Here is a 17,446-nt window from a genome sequence, read left to right as displayed (position 1 = left end):
CACTCTCCAGGGTTCTGCTGCTCACAATGAAAAGTCCTATCCTGGTTTAACTTCCCAAAATGTAACACCTTGCACTTACAGTATCTGAATTAAACTCCACTTGCCATTTCCCTGCTCACTAACCGGGCTGAACAAAATCATCCTGTAACCTTTGACGGCCTTCTTCAATGTCTAGGATACATCCTGTTTTGGTGTAATCTCCCTACCTACAAACAATGTCGTGCACATTCTCATCCAAATCGCTGATATAGATGACAAACAACAATGGACCCAGCCCTGACCCCTGTGGCACTGATGTTATTTGTCAGAATCTCCTCCGGTTACTTACTGACCACAGGTTTCCAGCTTACTGGTTCCCAGTTTTGCGTGCAGTTCTTCTTCAATAAAGGCACCATCCAGTCTTCCATCGTCTCGCCTGGGGCTATCGATGATACATATCTCAGCCAGGCTCCCACAATTTCTTCTCCAGCTTCTCAAAGTGTCCCTAAGGTCATATGGTCACAAGTGATAGGAGCAGAATTAGGTCATTCGGCCCATCAAGTCTACCCCGCCATTCACTCTTGGCAGATCTATCTCTCCTAACCCCATTCTCCTCCCCAAAATCCTTGACACCCATACTGATCAAGAATCTATCTACCCCTGCCTTAAAACTATCCAGTTTCTTGGCCTCCTCAGCCTCTGTAGCAAAGGATTCCACAGATTCACCACCCTCTGACTAAAGAAATTCTTCCTCATCTCCTTCTTCGATTCCACTCCTTACTGGGGAGTTACTGTTACCCCTTCCTCCTTATCTCCTTCTTTAATTCTGAGGCTGTGCCCTCTGGTCCTAGACTCTCCCACCGGTGGAAACATCCTCTCCACATCCACTCTATCCAAGTCTTTAACTATTCGGTACGTTTCAATAAGGTCTCCCCTCATTCTTCTAAAGTCCAGTGAGTGCAGGCCCGGTGCAGTCAAATGTCATCATATGTTAACCCACTCATTCCTGGGATAATTCTTGTAAACCTCCTCTGGACCCTCTCCAGAGCCAGCACATCCTTGCTCACAATACTCCAAATAGTCCTCAGATATACCTAATCCAGCCCTCCAGATTTATCTCCCTTTAAGATCAAGCACCTTCTCTACTGTAATGTGGACCGCACCCAAACCTCCCCATTAACTGTCCCAAGTTCCCTAGTCTTTATGTTTAGTTTAGAGATACAGTGAGAGTCGTCCACAATCAGTAACCATGCCTGCCTTCTCCCCATAACCCTTGATTCCACTAAACCTAGAGCTCTATCCAACTCTCTCTTAATCCTTTCGGCCCATCAAGTCTGCACTGACCAGTGATCCCCATAAACGAGCATTATCCTACACACACACAGGGGACAATTTACCGAAGCCAATTTACCTACAAACCTAAAAATCGGAAGAAAAGTATTCATTGAGAACCTAGCCCATCTTCTGCGACTTCACACATAGATATCAATAGACAATAGACAATAGGTGCAGGAGTAGGCCATTCAGCCCTTCGAGCCAGCACCGCCATTCAATGCGATCATGGCTGATCACTCTCAATCAGTACCCTGTTCCTGCCTTCTCCCCATACCCCCTCACTCCGCTATCCTTAAGAGCTCTATCCAGCTCTCTCTTGAAAGCATCCAACGAACTGGCCTCCACTGCCTTCTGAGGCAGAGAATTCCACACCTTCACCACTCTCTGACTGAAAAAGTTCTTCCTCATCTCCGTTCTAAATGGCCTACCCCTTATTCTTAAACTGTGGCCCCTTGTTCTGGACTCCCCCAACATTGGGAACATGTTTCCTGCCTCTAATGTGTCCAATCCCCTAATTATCTTATATGTTTCAATAAGATCCCCCCTCATCCTTCTAAATTCCAGTGTATACAAGCCCAATCACTCCAGCCTTTCAACATACGACAGTCCCGCCATTCCGGGAATTAACCTAGTGAACCTACGCTGCACGCCCTCCATAGCAAGAATATCCTTCCTCAAATTTGGAGACCAAAACTGCACACAGTACTCCAGATGCGGTCTCACCAGGGCCCGGTACAACTATAGAAGGACCTCTTTGCTCCTATACTCAACTCCTCTTGTTACGAAGGCCAACATTCCATTGGCTTTCTTCACTGCCTGCTGTACCTGCATGCTTCCTTTCATTGACTGATGCACTAGGACACCCAGATCTCGTTGAACTCCCCCTCCTCCTAACTTGACACCATTCAGATAATAATCTGCCTTTCTATTCTTACTTCCAAAGTGAATAACCTCACACTTATCTACATTAAACTGCATCTGCCATGTATCTGCCCACTCACACAACCTGTCCATATCCACTTTGTTCTTTGAGAAGCTCTATTTACTCCCTAGTAACTTTTGACATTGACCAGTGATCATTGACCCAGCAACCAGTGACTAGAGTAATTAGTGACTCGAGTGACCAGTGACCATGACTAGAGTAACCAGTGACCAGAGTAACCAATGACCAGTGACTAATCAATGACTGAGTGACCAGCGACCAATGACTAGAGTGATCGATGACACTGACCAGTGATCATTGACCCAGCGATCAATGACTAGAGTAACCAGTGATCACTGACCCAGCGACCAGTGACTAGAGTAACCAGTGATTAGTTACCAGTGACTAGAGTAACCAGTGACTAGTGTAATTAGTGACTAGTGTAATTAGTGACCATCAACCAATGACTAGTGACCAGTGACTAGACTAATGACAGTAGATAGACACAAAGTGCTGGAGTAACTCAGTGGGACAGGCAGCATCTCTGGAGAGAAGGAATGGGTGATGTTTCGGGTCGAGACCCTGGAGAAAGTAGAACGCCGGGCAGCTTGCTTCATATGTAATGACTACAAGTGCAAATCAAGCGTGAATAATATGCTGAATGCTCTCGGATGGGATACATAGAAACATAGAAATAAGGTGCAGGAGGCCATTTGGCCCTTCGAGCCAGCACCGCCATTCATTGTGATCATGGCTGATCGTCCACAATCAGTAACCCATGCCTACCTTCTCCCCATAACCCTTGATTCCACTAGCCCCTAGAGCTCTATCTAACTCTCTCTTCCAAGCAGTGATTTGACTTCCACTGCCCTCTGTGGCAGAGAATTCCACAAATTCAAAACTCTCTGTGTGAAAAAGTTCCTTCTCACCTCAGTTTTAAATGGCCTCCCCTTTATTCTAAGACTGTGGCCCCTGGTTCAGGACTCGCCCAACATCGGGAACATTTTTCCTGCATCTAGCTTGTCCAGTCCTTTTATAATTTTACATGTTTCTATAAGATCCCCTCTCATCCTTCTAAACTCCAGTGAATACAAGCCTAGTCTTTTCAATCTTTCCTCATATGACAGTCCCTCCATCCCAGGGATCAATCTCGTGAACCTACGCTGCACTGCCTCAATTACAACGATGTCCTTCCTCAAATTAGGAGACCAAAACTCTACACAATACTCCAGATGTGTTCTCACCAGGGCCCTATACAACTGCAGAAGAACCTCGTTACTCCTATACTGAAATCCTCTCGACACCCTAGAGCTCCGCAGAAGCTAAGACTTATTGCAATTTACAAAAAGATTCACAAAATCACACCATTAAATCTTCCGTCATCCCAGAGCACCAACTGCCGTGAACACAAGACATAATACCGGTCCCCACATCATCAACTCGCTAAATTTTAATAAGCTTTGCTACCAATATTCCCTTTAGCCAATTTATTCACAAAATGCTGGAGTAACTCAGCAGGTCAGGCAGCATCTCGGGAGAGAAGGAATGGGTGACCTTTCGGGTCGAGACCCTTCTTCAGACTGATGTCAGGGGGGCGGGACAAAGGAAGGATATAGGTGGAGACAGGAAGATAGAGGGAGATCTGGGAAGGGGGAGGGGACGGGAGGGACAGAGGAACTATCTAAAGTTGGAGAAGTCGACGTTCATACCACTGGGCTGCAAACTGCCCAGGCGAAATATGAGGTGCTGCTCCTCCAATTTCCGTTGGGCCTCACTATGGCACTGGAGGAGGCCCAAGACAGAAAGGTCAGACTGGGAATGGGTGGGGGAGTTGAAGTGCTCGGCCACCGGGAGATCACCTTTAGCCAAGGAAGGCTGAGGCAGGTGACAAAAATTGGCTGGAGTGGATAGCCAAGGTGGGGAAGAAGCTGGAGCTGTGGAAGCAGCGCTCCCTCTCCATCACGGGGAAAAACCTGGTCATCAGGTGTGAGGTGCTCTCGGGGCTGCTGTACTTGGCGCAAGTGTGGCCCGTCCCTCCCTCCTACGCCACGGGGATCACCCGGGCCATTTTCCGTTTCATCTGGGGGTCGGCGATGGACCGGGTGCGACGAGCCACAATGCACAAGTCGGCAGACAACGGGGGTAAAGACGTGCCCAACGTCGCCCTCATTCTGATGGCCACTTTCGTGTGTGGCTGCATCAGGCGGAGCATAGAGCCAAGGCACGTGGGCACCAAATGCCACTACCTGCTGAGGTTCTACCTGTCCCCGGTGTTGCGAAGGATGGGCCTGGCGCAGATGCCACGCAATGTGCCAGTCAGCTGGACATTGCCGAACCATCTGTCGTTTGTGGAAAGGTTCTTCCGGACCAACACCTTTGACCACAAGTCCATCGGGCAGTGGTCAGCACGGAACGTCCTGCAGGCACTGCAGGGGAATGACTCCATGGATCCTGTGGCGTGGTTCCCAGAACAGACAGCCCAGCTTGCCTGGCAAAATGCCTCAGCGCCCGTACTCACCAACAAGCACCAAGACCTGGCTTGGCTGGCGGTGAGGGGAGCCCTCCCAGTCAGATCCTTCCTGCACCGCCGGAACCTCACTACCAGCGCACGCTGCCCTCGGGACGGCTGCTACGGAGAGGAAACGGTGGCCCACCTCTTCAAAGAGTGTGGATTTGCCAGGAGAGTCTGGAGAGGTCTGCAGGGGTCCCTGTCACGATTCATTCCGAGCAGCTCCGTCACAGAGGACTCTGTGCTCTACGGACTGTTCCCAGGGACGCATTCCGAGACTGACATTGAGTGCTGCTGGAAGGTCATCAACTCGGTGAAAGACGCTCTTTGGTCTGCCCGATCCTTGTTGACCTCCCAGCGGAGCGAGCTGTCCGTCAAGGAATGTTGCCGACTGGCCCACTGCAGACTGCAGGAGTACGTGCTGAGGGACGCTCTGAAGCTCGGTGCAGCCAACGCCAAGGCCCTGTGGGGGAGGACCACAGTCTAGGGTCCTTCCGCTGCTGGACATGGGGGGGTGGCAGGGTGTGGTGGAGAGAGACGCCCCGCCAAATAAGGGATATGTATGTAAATGTATGTAAATGTGTAAGTAAATGCCTGTATTGAATATGTAACCTCCGGAAATGTCGGATGGGTTTGTTTAAAAAAGATGTTTTGTAAATGATATTTATTACTTGAATAAAGTATTTTTTGATATAAAAAAAAAAAAAAAAAAAAGGACGATAAGGGAAAGGAATATATTACCACCCAACTCCCCCGATGTTCAGTCATTTAAAAAGGGGATTGAGCAACTAGATCTCAATTTGGTCAAAAAGGTCCACTTCAAAATTTAATGACTACTCTACTCACTCCGACCTGCACCAGAACTAGAACCAGACCAACTGCTGGCTGGCTGGTGACCAAAGATACCAGACTTGGAGGGCGTCTACAACACACAATGCCTCAGAAAAGCCACCAGCATCCACAAAGACTCTCACACCCCTGCAACAGTCTGTTCGAACTCCTTCCATCGGGCAGACGATACAAGGCCTTCTACGCCCGCACCTCCAGACTCAGGAACAGCTTCATCCCCAGGGCCATAGCTGCTATGAACCGGTCCTGCTGAGCTGGATGGTCACATCGCACAGTGATCCAGCACAGATCTACTTGCACTTTATTCTGTCTTAAAACTGTTACAATTTTGTTTGGTTGGGTTGCTGTTGTTTAAATTAATTAAATTATTGCATCGTATGGGAGGCGCATTCCCAATCTCGTTGTACCCCTGTACAATGACAATAAAGATATATTGTATTGTATTGTATTGTATCTAAAGAGATGATGGTGAACTACAGGAGACAGCGGGGGAGTGGACACCTCCCCATCCACATCGGTGATGCTGAGGTTGTAAGGGTCAGCAGCTTTAAGTTCCTCGGTGAGCACATCACTGAGGACCTTTCCTGGACACTGCACACGGACACAATAACACAAAGCGGCTCTTTTTCCTGAGAAGACTGAGGAAGTTTGGCATAAACGCCAGCATCCTCACAAACTTTAACAGATGCACCATCGAGAGCCTGCTGACGGGCTGCATTACAGTCTGGTACGGGAACTGTTCTGCCCACAACCACAAATCACTACAGAGAGTGGTGAAGACGGCACAGCACATCACTGGCAACTGTCCCAGCCATTCAGGACATTTTCTACCGGCGGTGCCTGCGGAGGGCACGCAGCATCATCAAGGACCACAGACACCCAGCACGCAGGCTGCTCTCCTTGTTACTGTCAGGCAGACGATACAGGAGTATGGCTGTGCGTACCACCAGACTTAAGAACAGTTTCTACCATCAGGCCATCAGGCTTCTGAACTCATAAACACATTTCACATCATATATGTTGATTATTTTAATATTGTCTTTTTACCTTACTAATGTCATTTTTACCTTATTTATCCTTGGAATATTACTGCTGAGGTGACCCGTTGTCTTATCAAATACATTTCATTGTATCATTGACCCTGTGCCAACCTACATATGACAAATAAATCTTTAATTCATTAATAGAGGAGCAAGATGGACCACTCCGTTGAAATCGCCTATACTGAAGTGTAGTCCGCAAAGGAGCGCAACGGCCGCCATTTTAGTAGGCAAAACCCGCCGTCCCCTCTGCCTCTCGCAGTGTAATCAGTGTTTTGGGGGAACAGTATTTGTGATGATACCATTAAAATGCAGAATATATCTCATCTATCAATTCACAGGTTTTTGTTATTTTTCTTTTTAAATGTTTCTGCAAGTTTCTGCCTACTAAAATGGCGCCGTGACATACTACGGTTTTTAGGGTCGCATTCCTGTACGCTGAACCTGGCGAAGAGGCTGCCTCCAAGGTTGCGGAACTGACAAACTGCCTTGACAAGAAGCGCAGAGAGCGGTGGGAAGAGACAGTCCAAGGAATCGACTTCAACTTCACACACTCCAGGGGCGGCACGGTAGCGCAGTGGTAGAGTTGCTGCTTTACAGCGAATGCAGCGCCGGAGACTCAGGTTCGATCCTGACTACGGGTGCTGCACTGTAAGGAGTTTGTACGTTCTCCCCGTGACCTGCGTGGGTTTTCTCCGAGATCTTCGGTTTCCTCCCACACTCCAAAGACGTACAGGTATGTAGGTTAATTGGCTAAGTAAATGTAAAAAATTGTCCCTAGTGGGTGTAGGATAGTGTTAATGTACGGGGATCGCTGGGCGGCACGGACTTGGAGGGCCGAAAAGGCCTGTTTCCGGCTGTATATATATGATATGATATGATAGTAGGGTGGCGTGGAAGACCTTCAATCGCCTCACTGGTCGAAGTACCCGCCCAAAGCATTGCCCTGTCACGGCCAACTCCATCGCCCACCCGTTCCTGGCCAATGGCCACTCCAAAGACGCGGACAAGAACCACACTCGTTCTGTCAAACAGGAATCCACTAATCTTTGGAAAGCTCCAGGCACTGATGGGCACCTGTCAGCACCCTTTTCCTCTGCAAAACTTTCTTCTGTCATCTCTCAACTGAAATGTGGAAAAGCTCAGGGTCCTGATAACATCCCCCCAGAATTCCTGAAACACTGCGGTCCTAAATGCCTGGCCTGGCTCCGTGAGATTTACTCCTCTTGCCTCATTGGTCAGTCCATTCCGTAGATCCGGCGGAAAGCCACCGTCATTGCGCTACCAAAACCAAACAAGCCTGCAGACGACCCAAGGAATTATCGGCCCATCTCACTCCTCTGTGTCCCGTACAAGCTCCTCGAATGGCTTCTCCTGGCCCGGCTCGATCCAATCTTGACCCTCAACTACCCGCTGAACAAGCCGGATTTCGGCGTGGACGCTGCACCACCCACCAAATAGTCAAGCTGACCAATGACATCGAAGACAGTTTGGAAAAGGGTGACAAGGCAGGCATCACACTGGTGGGCCCCACCGCCGCCTTTGATACTGTGTGGCACCAGGGCCTGATCTTGAAGCTCCTCTGAACCATCCCTGACCGTCATTTAATGCTGCTCCTTGCCAACATCCTTGCCAACCGCAGTTTTGTACTCAAGACCAGCGACGGACAATCTAGCCGACTGCGACGCCTAAGAAACGGAGTCCCCCAAGGCTCGGTACTGGCCCCCATGCTCTTCAACCTCTATATCAGCGATCTGCCACGCACGACCTCGCGCCAGTATGGATACACAGATGACTTGGCCCTACTGCACTCGGACAAGAGCTGGTCAAATGTGGAGGATGTGCTCTCGGCGGATATGGAACTTGTCACGGGCTACCTGAAGACCTGGAGACTAAAACTGAGTGGGGCAAAAACCACCACAACGGCCTTTCACCTGAACCGTCACCCTCAATGGGTCACCCCCACCCTACAACCCATTTCCTACATACCTCGGGGTGAAACTAGATCGGCAGCTGACCTACAAGCAACACCTTGAAGCTCTCCGTGCTAAAGTCTCGGCACGGAACAACCTCCTGCGTTGCTTGGCCGGATCGTCATGGGGCGCCAGGACATCTACTCTTGGAACCAGTGTTCTTGTACTCCTGTACAGCGCCACTGAGTACGCCGCCCCAGCATGGTGCCGCAGCGCTCATACTAGCAAGCTAGACGCCACCCTCAACGACACCATGCGGATCATCACCGGCTGCCTACGCCCTACTCCCACGGATCTCCTGCCGGTGCTCGCAGGTATCGCACCCGCCAAGTTTCGCAGAGAGTTCTTCACTCATAGGCTGGTGTGCAAGGCCCCATCGGATGCCAAACATTCTTTGCACCACCTTGCCCAGGATTCAGAGCAACTGGGACCTCTACGCCTGTCATCTCGTCACCCTTTCTCCCATCATGCAGCAACCGTCTGTGGCTCCGGTTTCAACATACTAGGAGCATGGAGAACCAGCTGGGAACAGACATCGCCACCTCCTCAATTCACTGTCGCACCGAACACCACAGCCCCACCCGGCTCGGACACGCCCCGCAAAGAGTGGGTCGCCCTGAACCGGGTCCGCACAGGGGTCGGCCGGTTCAACGCCAACATGCATCGTTGGGGGTTGCGTCCATCAGCAGCCTGCGTGTGTGGAGCAGACCAGCAAACAGCGCAGCACAGCATAATAATAATAATACATTTTATTTATATAGCGCTTTTCATATACTCAGACGCATGTCCGTCTGCACTGTCCTCCGTCCCCCTGGTGGAGGGGTAGACCTCACTGCCCTCGACAACAGCACATTGCACTGGCTACAGCGCCTGGAGGGCGTTACATAACTTCTGCTGTCTCAAACACAAGAAGAGGAAGGGTCGAGTGGTCTATCTTGTTCCTCTAGTATCTTTGTGGGTGACGTCCGGGAAGTGGGGAATGGGGTCTCGGCGACTGCGGCGGCGCGGAGCGGCGATGACGCGAGTCGTAGGGTGGGGCGGCGCGACGCGGAGCGGCGTAGACGCGAAGCGTACGGTGGGGCGGGGCGGTGCGGAGCGGCAATGACGCGAAGCGTAGGGTGGGGCGGGGCGGCGCGGAGCGGCGATGACGCGAAGCGTAGGGTGGGGCGGGGCGGCGCAGAACGGCGATGACGCGGGGCGCAGGGCGGGGCGCAGGGCGGGGCGGGACGCAATGACGCGGAGGGGCGGAGAGGGCATATAAGGCGCGGCTGAGGGCGGGTTGGCTGACAGCCAGTGGGCGGCAGCGACAGAGGAGCAGGAGGCGGAGAAGGTTGCACGGCGGGTGAGTCGAGCGAAGCCGTTGCAATTCACCGGGGCCGAGCACTCGGGCCTCTGCCTGGCGGTCCTGTGGGAGTGGTGGCGGCCCCGCAGCCAGGCCCCGGCACCCGCAGTAACTTCAATCCGGTGCTGGTCTGCCCGGCGCCTTCTGCTGCAGGCCCCGTCCCCGTCCCCACCACATCCGTCAACCACTCACTGCCCACACCAATTCTGTGACGTCTTTTTTTGCAATCATTCTGTTTAGTTTTTTACACTCATTGTCTTTTTTTGCACTAATTCTATGTCGTCTTTTTTTGCACTAATTCTGTGTAGTTTTTTTTCACAAATTCTGTTGTCTTTTTTGCACTAATTCTGTGTCTAGTCTTTTTTGGCACTAATTATGTGTAGTTTTTTTTGCACTAATTCTGTGTCTAGTCTTTTTTGGCACTAATTGTGTGTAGTTTTTTTGGCACTAATTCTGTGTAGTCTTTCAAGTCAAGTCAAGTCAATTTTATTTGTATAGCACATTTAAAAACAACCCACGTTGACCAAAGTGCTGTACATCTGTTTAGGTACTAAGGAAAAAATGAAACATACAGTAGCACACAAACATAACAGCACATACATAAACAGTTCACAGCGCCCCCTCAGAGGGCCTCAAATGCTAGGGAGCAGAAATAGGTTTTGAGCCTGGACTTAAAGGAGTCGATGGAGGGGGCAGTTCTGATGGGGAGAGGGATGCTGTTCCACAGTCTAGGAGCTGCAACCGCAAAAGCGCGATCACTCCTGAGCTTAAGCCTAGACCGCGGGATAGTGAGTAGCCCCAAGTCAGCCGACCTGAGGGACCTGGAAATAGAGTGGTGGGTTAGAAGAATTTTGATGGGGGGGGGGGGGGGAATGTCCATTTAGGGCTTTATATGTGAATAGGAGGAGCTTGAAGTTGATTCTGTACCGTAAAGGGAGCCAGTGGAGAGAGGCTAGAATCGGGGTGATGTGGTCCCTTTTACGGGTACCCGTCAGGAGTCTCGCTGCGGCGTTTTGGACCAGTTGCAGGCGGGACAGGGATGATTGGCTGATCCCAGTGTATAGGGAGTTGCAGTAGTCTAGGCGGGAGGAAATGAAAGCGTGAATGATTTTTTCAGTGTCGTCGAATTGGAGGAAAGATTTGATTTTAGCTATGGTACGAAGTTGGAAGAAGCTGGGTTTAACCACAGCATTGACTTGCTTGTCAAACTTTAATGCAGAGTCAAATATCACGCCGAGGTTTTTGACATGCGGTTTGACTAGGCAGGATAGGCTTCCAAGACTGCCTGTTATCGATTTGATGGAGTCGGGGGGGCCGAATAGGATGACCTCAGACTTGCTCTCGTTTAATTGGAGGAAGTTCTGTGCCATCCAACATTTTATGTCCTCAAGGCAGAGTAAGAGGCTGTTTAAATTTGACCGGTTGTTGGGTTTCAGGGGGAAGTAAAGCTGAGTGTCATCGGCATAGCAGTGGAAAGAAATGCCGTGCCTTTGAATGATTTGGCCAAGGGGGAGCATGTATAGAGAGAAGAGAATGGGGCCTAGGATGGAGCCTTGTGGAACTCCGCAGGAGAGGCTAGCTGGAGAAGAGGAATAACTGCCTATGTTGATGGCGAAACTCCTATCTTTGAGGTAGGAAACGAACCAGCTCAGGGCAGTGCCATCAATGCCATCCGCGTACCGGAAACGGTCAATAAGGATGGTGGGCTCCACTGTATCGAACGCTGCGCTGAGGTCGAGAAGGAGCAGGATTGCACAGTCGCCGGTGTCGATGGCGAGAAGCAGGTTGTTGTGTACCTTCAACAAGGCAGACTGTGCTGTGGTGGGCTCTGAAACCTGACTGGAAACTTTCCAGGATGGTGTTTTGGTGTAGGTAGGGCACTAATTGGTTTAGAATTGCCTTTTCAAGGACTTTTGACAGGAATGGCAGTTTGGAAATGGGTCTAGTTGCTAGGCAAGGTGGGGTCTAGGTTAGGTTTTTTCAGTAGGGGCTGGACCACCGTGTGCTTGAAACAGGTTGGAACAGTGCCAGTGGCTAGAGAACTGTTGATAATAGGGAGGATGCTGGGACCGGCTATTGCAATGACATCCTTCAGAAGAGCAGTGGGGGCAGGATCAACGGGGCAGGTTGCAGGTTTCATAGCGGAGACAAGCTTTGCAAGGGAGGATAGAGTGACGGGTTGGAAACAGTCCAATTTAGATGAACAGACTAGTGAGACAGCTAGGTGCCGGGTGGGAGGGGAAATGTTCATTCTAATGTTCTCAACTTTGCTGGTGAAAAATTTAGCGAATTCTTCGCACTTAGCAGGGGACCCAACTAAGCTGGTACTGGGGCGGGACATATGACAGAGGTAATAGTGCTAAATAGGACCTTGGAGTTATGAGAGTTTTTGGGGATAAGGTCGGAGAAGTATTGTGCTCTAGCAGACCTTACTGCTTCCTGGTATTTGAGAAGATTGTTTCTCAGAATTTCGAAGGAAATTTGAAGCTTGTCACATTTCCACCTCCGTTCTGATTTTCTGCACTCCCTTCTTAGGGCTCTGGTGGTGTCGTTGAGCCAAGGCCGACCTTTGGGCATAGGCTTTTTCATTTTAAGGGGAGCGATAGAATCCAGGATGGAAGTGCAAGTGATATTAAATAAAGAGGTGAGATCCTCAGTGCTGAGATGGGGGGAAGAAGCCTCAATAGTGCAGATGTTGGGGGCAGCCTCGGAGAATTTACTGGCAGTCAATGAATTTATGTCGCGGGAGTAACAAACAGGGAGATGAGATTTTGCGGGAGATAAAGGCAGAGATGCGTCAAAAATGATAACACTGGTCCGATAGACAGGCCTCAGTAGTTTCAATGTTGTAGATTGGGAATCCGGACGATAACACTAGGTCGAGTGTATGGCCTAACTTGTGAGTGGGTCCCGTGGTGTGAAGAGTCAGATTGAAGGACTCAACCAGGTGCATAAATTCACTCACAAGAGGCTTAGTGGGACAGCAAACATGAATGTTAAAGTCACCAAGAATCATGACCCGGTCAAATTTGGGCAAAATGTTAGAGATCAGATCAGCAAATTGGGTGATGAAGTCCTTATGCATTTTTGGTGGGCGATACACAAGAACAATTAAGAGGGGATAGGCTAGGCCTACTTTAATTAGTTGCACCTCGAAACTGGAGAAATGATCAGCGTTCAGGAGGCGGCAGTTGAAATGTTTCTTAAACACAGTGGCTAAGCCCCCACCGCGTCCGGAGAGCCTAGGCGAGGTGAAAAAGTCTTTGCATCAATGCTGTGCCTGGTAGTTTTTCTTTGCACCAATGCTGTGTGCCTAGTCGTTCTTTTTTGCACTAACGCTGATTCCTGTTGCGCCTCAATAAGGTAGTCCAAGCGATGTCCTCAGTACTGGGTTCAGGTTTATTATTGTATGTATACCAAGCTACAATGCAAAGCCACCCAAACAAATCAGGTAATACAGTGGTTTGTACAACCGAGTGACATGTGGCGCAAAGGGGATGATACAAAGAGCAGAATAATGTTACTAAGGTTTGTTTACAGAGAGACCCCTCCTCCTTGAAGTAGGAATGTTGAACCCATTTGAATTGGTCCTAGTTTTCTGTTTGAAAGAGGCTGATCTCTGATCTGGTACTATTCCTGTGTCAAAGCAAAATATTGTTACCCCAATGGGACTTTATTATTGAATGTACCAAGGTAGAGTACAATTCTTAGACAAAATTCTTAGATGAAGGCTTCTGACCCCAAACTTGACCTGAAACATTGCTTGTCCATTGGTGGTGCCTGATCTGCTGAGGTCTGGAGAAAGGGTTCTGAACTGAAATGTCATCTATTCCTTTTCTCCAGAAGTGTTGTCTGATCTGTGGAGTTACTCCAGCACTTTGTCTATTTCTAGTATAAGCCAGCATTTCTTGTTCCTTTCTACACATACAGTGAGCAATACATACAAAGCAGCCTGACTGGTCCTTTTACTGTATTTGTAGGAAGGAACTGTAGATGCTGATTTACATTGAAAATAGACATGCAATGCTGGCACAACTCAGTGGGCCAGGCAGCATTTCTGGACATTTTGCTGCACTTTTCTTGAGTCATTTGTGTCACCTGTGAATTGTTCTGTACCTTTTCATGACTCTAGTTTCTTTCTCCCCTCACTTTCAGTCTGAAAAAGGGTCATGACTCACTACGTCACCTATTCCTTTTCTCCAGAGATACTACCTGACCCTCTGAGTTACTCCAGCATTTTGGGTCCTTGTTTCTCTTTGGGGAGGGGATTGTGGCATCGAATGCGTCATCCCACTAAATCTGCCAGCCATCAACCTCTAATTCTGTGTTTAGTCTTTATCTCCACAGTTGCTGATTATCTGCTGCACCTCAAGCAATGTCCTCAGTCCTGGGTTTCGGTTCATTATTGTAGTGTGTTCTGAGATAGTGAAAACTTTTGTTTTGCATGCTGTCCAAACAGATCAGATAGTACTCTGCACAAACACAACCAAATGTTATATGTGGAGCAAAGAAGATGATCCTGAGTGCAGCATATTGGTGCTAACGCTGGTTTACTGAGAGGCTCGGTAAAAATTTTCAACACATTTGAACCCATTCTATTTAAACCGAATGACATGGATTTGTACCATTCTTGTGTTAAACCAACATATTTTGGCTTCTCTCTTTCTAGAGGGGAAAATGTCAGCCCATCAAATTTGCCAACGATCAACAACTGATTTATACTATACATTCAATAGTGTCCTGCTCAGTAATGTTTGCATCTGCCTTTGCAGGGTGCAGAATGTTGCTACCAACGCTAATTTACCAAAAGGCTGCCTGTAATTATGTTATTTTTGAAATGGCTGCACTGCCTGCCCTGGTGATAAACATTCAGGTTTAGGTTTAATGTTTAGTGTACTGAGATACAGTGAGGAGCTTTTTGTTGCTTACTGTCCAGTCAGTCGAATGACTATGCTGTGAAGAAGGTATATTAAACAGCTTTTCTTTCTTCTGTTATCAAGCCAGACACTTGTACAATAGATGGAGCAAGTGGGATGATATAGAGTGCAGAATTGGTACTAATGCTAGTTTGTTTAGATTGTTTATCAGAGCAGAGAATACTATATGGAAATACAATCAAATCAAACTCTAATACAAAGGTAGAAGCAAATGGGAAGATTTTTTCCATTAAAAAAAAAAAAATTGTATTTTTAAAAATGTGCACAAAAACTGTGCAATGTCTGCAACGATTTTTCTTTTTATGGGGAAGGCTAGTGCAGTCTGGGTGAGCTTGATGATTGAGACTGGCTGGCCAAAGTTGTCCTGTAGGTTTAGATTTATTATTGTCACATGTACTGTGGAAAAGGTATAGTGAGAAGCCTTTTTTTGCATGCTATTCCATCAAATTGGATGTCTGAAGAAGGGTCCTGCCCTGAAATGTCACCCATACGTTTTCTCATCGTGGCCCGCTGAGTTACTCCAGCACTTTGTGTCTATCTCCTTTTCCTTTTTACATTTCCTTTTTCTACAATGATCATTGCTTGATGTGAAAGTCAACTCACTACCACCAATCGGGATATTAAATACCATCTTCGGTATTTGCCAGCATCGGTAGTTCTTTGCTACGCAAATTGGATAATGTTACATAAATATAATCAAGTCACCAGTAGGAATTGTAAATACTTAAACTTGAATATCTTGGAATGATTGGTTTGTTTATACTTCCAAAGTGCTTTATCAGTTGCAACAGTAGTTTAAAATCTAGTGCAAAATGCTACTTTTCGTTTTCAAAGACTCTTCCACAAATGAGGGATACTGGTTTGTTCTGGAACATGACAGTTCTCTGTTCTTCCAGAGCATAATTTTGTCGTGTTCACATGAATTTGCTATTTGTATTGTTTAGAGTAGTAAATTCTCATTTTTGGGCCCAGTAATCGTTGGTATGTAATAAAAATGAACTACAAAGGTTGGCTTATACCAAAGATAGGTACAGAATGCTGGAGAAACTCAGCAGGTCAGGCAGCATCTCTGGAGAAAATGGGATAGGTGATGTTTCAGGTTGTGACCCTTCTTTAGACTGAATGTGGGTGGGTGTTGGGGGGGGGGGGGTGGGGTGGGGTGGAGGGAGAAGGGGCGGGGGTTGGTTGAGAGAAACAAACCAACAACAGACCAAGACAAATGAGGGCTGGCAACAGATGACTTCAGGCGGGAGGTTCCCTGACAGGCTGCCTATTGGCTAGGGACAGTGTGATCCCAAGAGGATGCATCATTGTGAAAGTGGAACTGGTTAACTGACTTTTAGAGGAGGAGGGGGGAGGGTAAAAGTGAAAGGAGGGGAGTGTTTGTAGAAGTTTGTATCTATTATATCTTAGCCCCTAGTATGTCTTTTTTATTTGTACTTTCCAAGGCGACTCAACGTTTTTATAACTAATATATATAACGATATTTGTTTGGCCTCTAGTTTTGGTACCCACCCTTCCTCAAAGTGGAAATGTTGTCCGACCCACCATCAATTTAAATTCCTCCCAATTATCTATTAAAGGAGACTGATCTGGTACTATTCTTGCATCAAAGCAAAATATTTTGACTTGTGTTGTTTTGGGGGAGGAGAACGTGTCATTCTGCTAGTCATCAATCAATTTATATTAATTCTGTTTATTCTCTAAATCTCTTCATTCTTTGCAGACACTGATCAACTCTTACCAGGTTCGGCCACCCACTTGCACAATGGGGGCAAGTTACAGTGACCAATTAATCTAGCAACCTGCATGTATTAGGGACGTGGGAGGAAACTCTTAATGTCATATCCTACAGCAAGGAAATGGGCCCTTTGACCCAACTTGCCAACACCGACCAACATGTCCCCAACACTAGTCCCACCTGGTTGTATTTGGCCCATATCTTTCTGAACCTATCCTATTCACATACCTTCTAAATGTTTCTTAACAGTTGCAATAGTACCTGCCCCAACTATCTCCTCCGGCAGCTCGTTCCATACACCCACCAGCGTTTGTTAATAAATTACCCCTCAGATTCTTATTAAATCTTTGCCCCTCTACTGTAAACCCATGTCTGGTTCTTGATTCCCCTACTGTAGGCAAGAGCCTCCATGCATCTACCTGATCTATTCCTCATGATTTTATAGACCTCTAAGATCACCCCTCATCCTCCTGCGCTCCAAGGATTAGAGTCTCTGCCTGATCAACCTACCCCTATAGCTCGGACCCTCTAGCGTTGGCAACATCTTCGTAAATCTTCTCTGTCCCCTTTCTAATTTGATACCAACTTTCCTATAACATGATGCCCAGAACTGAATGCAATATTCTAAATGCAGACTCGACAACATCTTGTATAACTGCAACATGACCTCCCAACTTCTGTACTCAATACTCTGACTGATGATACTTGTGCATACAATTAAATGAAACATAATTGAAATCTGAACAATGCACTTTAAAGTGAGAATAGAATTTGTGTGAAACAACTGTCATGATCTCGGGATTTCTTTTCAAACTAAGT

General features: G+C 47.9%; 1 protein-coding gene across 3 annotated transcripts in view; it reads left to right on the top strand.

Annotated features, from left to right (window-relative positions):
• Nucleotides 1-9,903: 9,903 nt before the first annotated feature.
• Nucleotides 9,904-17,446, top strand: part of LOC144605126 (uncharacterized) — a 34,437-nt gene continuing 26,894 nt past the window's right edge. For 2 of the 3 annotated variants that reach the window (XM_078420192.1, XM_078420194.1), the window contains exon 1: nucleotides 9,904-9,949. The gene's annotated coding sequence lies outside the window, so the exon portion shown is untranslated. The remainder of the gene's footprint in view (nucleotides 9,950-17,446) is intronic. The other variant, XM_078420193.1, reaches the window with a different exon arrangement.

Source organism: Rhinoraja longicauda, chromosome 23 (assembly GCF_053455715.1).
Source record: "Rhinoraja longicauda isolate Sanriku21f chromosome 23, sRhiLon1.1, whole genome shotgun sequence".
In the NCBI taxonomy this organism is placed as follows: domain Eukaryota; kingdom Metazoa; phylum Chordata; class Chondrichthyes; order Rajiformes; family Arhynchobatidae; genus Rhinoraja; species Rhinoraja longicauda.
This window is presented reverse-complemented; position numbering and strand designations above follow the sequence as displayed.